Source organism: Mauremys reevesii, unplaced genomic scaffold, assembly GCF_016161935.1.
Source record: "Mauremys reevesii isolate NIE-2019 unplaced genomic scaffold, ASM1616193v1 Contig104, whole genome shotgun sequence".
NCBI classification, from domain to species: Eukaryota; Metazoa; Chordata; order Testudines; family Geoemydidae; genus Mauremys; species Mauremys reevesii.
Genome location: NW_024100721.1, coordinates 235,699 through 239,393, shown reverse-complemented (window position 1 = coordinate 239,393; position 3,695 = coordinate 235,699). Strand labels below are relative to the sequence as shown.

The window sequence follows — 3,695 nt, the reverse complement described above, 5'->3', positions numbered from 1 at the left end:
GGGTTTCCAGGAAACCCAAAGCCCGCCCCATGCTAACGCATCCCCCCCCCCCAGCCTAAGGGGAGGTTGCACAGGGCCTCAGAAACCCACTAATTGCGGGGGACAACTAATAAAAGAGCAGGGACAGGAGTGCGGTCAAAGGGTCATAAGAAGGGAGCCTGACGGGGACACTGAGCAGAGAAGCCCGGACAGCCCCCACTGCTCCTCGAAGGCGTCAAGGGAGCCAGCGGATGCCGCCCAGAGGAACTCTGCCCGGAGACGTGAACGGACTAAGGATCAGAAACAAGCCCCGCAGTCGCAGGAGCCTGGGGGGAATTGTGCTGTGAAATGGTTTCCTGTTCTGACATGTCCCCAATTGCCCTTTTTGCCCTAACAGGATGCAGCGCAACATCCATGTTTTGCTCCAGCTCATTCCGTCCTCCCAGGGGCAGGGGAAGGGAAATGGCTGCAGTGGAGCCAGTTGAGGGAGGGATGATCAGGGAGTTGCTGGCGGGTTCCCTTTGCAGGGAGAAAGGGCAGTAAATACATAGGGGGTGGGAACTTCCAGGAAGGTTGGTCTGGGTGGGAGAGGGCAGGAAATCCCCAGGGTGGGGGACAGGGTGTGACACACCTGCTGGGATTTGTTTACTGTGAGGCTCCAGCATTTCTCAAATGTGGCCCCCAGGGGCTTTTATTGTGGCCACAGCCTCCTGGGCTGTAATTGAGGGGGAGTCGGGGGCAGCAAAGCAGCGGCTCTTCCCCCCGACTGCCTGCAGGGGCTGGTCCCTACCCCCTTCCGGAGTCATAAATACTGCAGGAGCCGGCAACCAGTGGGAGTTCCCCTCCTCCCCATGTGCGGTGGGGCTCAGGCTTCAGGCTTCTGCTCTGGGATGGTGGGCGGCAGGCTCAGTCAAGATACATGGAACGTAGGCTGGGTGGGGAGAAGTCTGTGTAACTCATCCAGTTATTGATATACATGTGACCTCAAATATTGCCAATGTGTGTCCCCCCCCGCAACCAACCATCTCCCAAACAGACCCTCAGTCCGGAAAGCATTCATCCCTCATGTTGTTGAAAAGACTCACAGCAAACAGAAGAATCCCAGCTTTCAAAACAATCCTCCAGCAAAACAAAGAAACTCACAACTGTAGACTCAGAAAACGCTACTAAGACATTTTAACAATATGTTGTTACGAAGAAACCAAAATGCTAAAGAGGCCTGATTTTTCAACTACTTTAAAGAAATCTTCTCAAATCAGCATCTTTAGAGTAAAACTATTTCTGCTTTTCTAACCAGACAATTCTCCCCAGAAGGAGAAGCACTGGTCCTGGAGACACTGCAATACCAGGTCAATGCATGGGGTGGACAGAGCAAACTTCTATTCCATCTCCTTGTTTCCAAAATCAATTTAATATACAGTTCTCAAATAAAGGACTTATCAGATATTAAACTGATGAGAACTGACACTGCGCTTTTGACCTTAGCTCCAAGGAGCAGAGAAGCAATGCTGAGAGTTTCGGATGCTAGGCAGCTGCTCTTCCCCCACTGCTTTCTACTTCAGCACGAGGAGCTCCCAGACACGCACCAAACACCATTCACGACACTTGATAACTAGGTAACTCGAAGTGATGATCTCTTCCCCGAAATGACTCCACTGGAAGAATTCAAAGCAAGAGCCCTTAACACACAATTCTGTTCAAAGACAGAGAAGTCTTTCACCCTCCTTCCTCTTGCTGGTTTCCCTGTACATGCCTAATTTGCATAAACCCACCCACTGACCTGTGAACAACAATCTCTCACTGTTAACTCTTACAGCAAAACAGGCCAAAGAAAGCCTATGCAAGTGCTATACCGCAGCCCCAATGCTCTTTCCTGCTCCTTCTCAAACGTACAGTTATCAGGCAGACATACGATAGTTTTGCTCCATACCAGTCCAGTTCCTTGTCTAACCACTGCACACACATGGTATAACCCTACCCTGAGCTGATTCCTGACTTTTGCTCTCAATACAGGAAAACGAGAATTGAGAGAGAAGCTGTGCAGGGAAGTCTTCCTCAACTTGCACTCCACTCCCCAAGGGCCTTTCAGGCTCTTCTGTGGACTTCAGGTTCCATTTGATTGCCAAGGTTTATGGTCTTATTAATTAGCCATCTCCTAATGCAGGGATGCTACATGACAGACTAAAGATCGATTTTGCAAAAGAGCTGAGAAACAGAACTAAAGCTGAGCCTGAAGTGTTACATTTACATTAGCATCCAGGTTCTGACTGTGCCCTGGCAAGTTCAATGCTTCCGAAAGAAATCAGAAAATAAGGAGCCCGTCAGGTCCCTCTGCTAGCACCCAGATCTAGTCAGTCTGCAGGGAAATAAGGAAAAAGCGATGAATAAAGAAGTCAGGAAATAACAAGGAAATGAAGAGGTTTCTGTCCAATTTACCATCTTCTCAGCTACCAAGCAAAGTTAAAGACCTAAAGTCAACCTATCGGCATAAGTACAGGTGGTTGAATGGAAGTTAAAAGGAGCTGCTGTGGCAAGTGTTAGGAGCCTGTAAGCAGCATGCAGATCGTTTAAAAATGCTGCAATTACAGGCTGCGACAAAGTTCCTCCTCTACCTTGGTGGGTCCTGCGCTTATTTGCAGATTTGCTCACCTCAGTGATCTTCCCCTCTGGTGGAACCCACAGTCTGGGTCAACTCCTCCTGTGTCTGATCAGGAGTTGGGAGGTTTGGGGGGAACCCAGGCCTGCCCTCTACTCCGGGTTCCAGCCCAGGGCCCTGTGGATTGCAGCTGTCTATAGTGCCTCCTGTAACAGCTGCATGACAGCTACAGCTCCCTGGGCTACTTCCCCATGGCCTCCTCCAAACACCTTCTTTATCCTCACCACAGGACCTTCCTCCTGGTGTCTGATAACGCTTGTACTCCTCAGTCCTCCAGCAGCCCAGCGCAGCCTCAGCCTCAGCCTCAGCCTCAGCCTCAGCCTCTCCCTCTCCCTCTCCCTCTCCCTCTCAGCTCCTGGGGCCTCTTGCTCCCAGCTCCTCACACGCACACCACAAACTGAAGTGAGCTCCTTTTTGAACCCAGGTGCCCTGAATAGCTCTGCCTTGATTGGCTGCAGGTGTCTAATCAGCCTGTCAGGGGTGCGGAAAGCCCCAGGGCAGGTGCAAGGAAGTTTTGGGTCCTAGGTGAAACTTCCACCTTGCACCCTCCCACCCAGCTAACCGCGTCTGTCCGTTCCCCCACCCCCCGCAGCTAACTCAGCCCCCCACCCGGGGAGCCCCCCTGCAGCAACTACTCCTCCCATCTCCCCATGGCAGCTAACCCTGCCTGGGGAGACTTCCTCCCCACCCCACCCCCTGCCACGGCAGCTAACCCTGCCTGGGGAGACCTCCTGCGGACATGGGTGGCAAGTTTGTAGACATTTTGGTGGTGCCCAGAACCCGCCCCCCAACTCTGCCCCCTCCAACTCTGTTCCCACCTGCCTAATGCTCTGGGAGGGGGCTCGGGAGGGGGAGGTCTGGGGTGCAGATCCTGGGCTGGGGATTAGGGTGCAGGAGGGGTGCAGGCTTTGGGATGGAGTTTGGGTGCTGGGTGCAGGCTCTGGGCTGGGGCAGGGGGTGGGTGTGCAGGAGGGGGTGAAGGGTGCAGGCTTTGGGACGGAGTTTGGGGTTGGGACGGGGTATGTGGGATGGGGGAGGGGTGCACCTTGTGGGGAGGGAG

The 3,695-nt window shown here is 53.1% G+C and overlaps 1 non-coding gene across 1 annotated transcript; it reads right to left on the bottom strand.

Moving 5' to 3' along the window:
- Positions 1–1,291: 1,291 nt before the first annotated feature.
- LOC120392598 lies at positions 1,292–1,486 on the bottom strand. Its single transcript, XR_005591738.1, has one exon. It is a non-coding gene; the product is annotated as a U2 spliceosomal RNA (small nuclear RNA).
- Between the last annotated feature and the right edge of the window lie 2,209 nt (positions 1,487–3,695).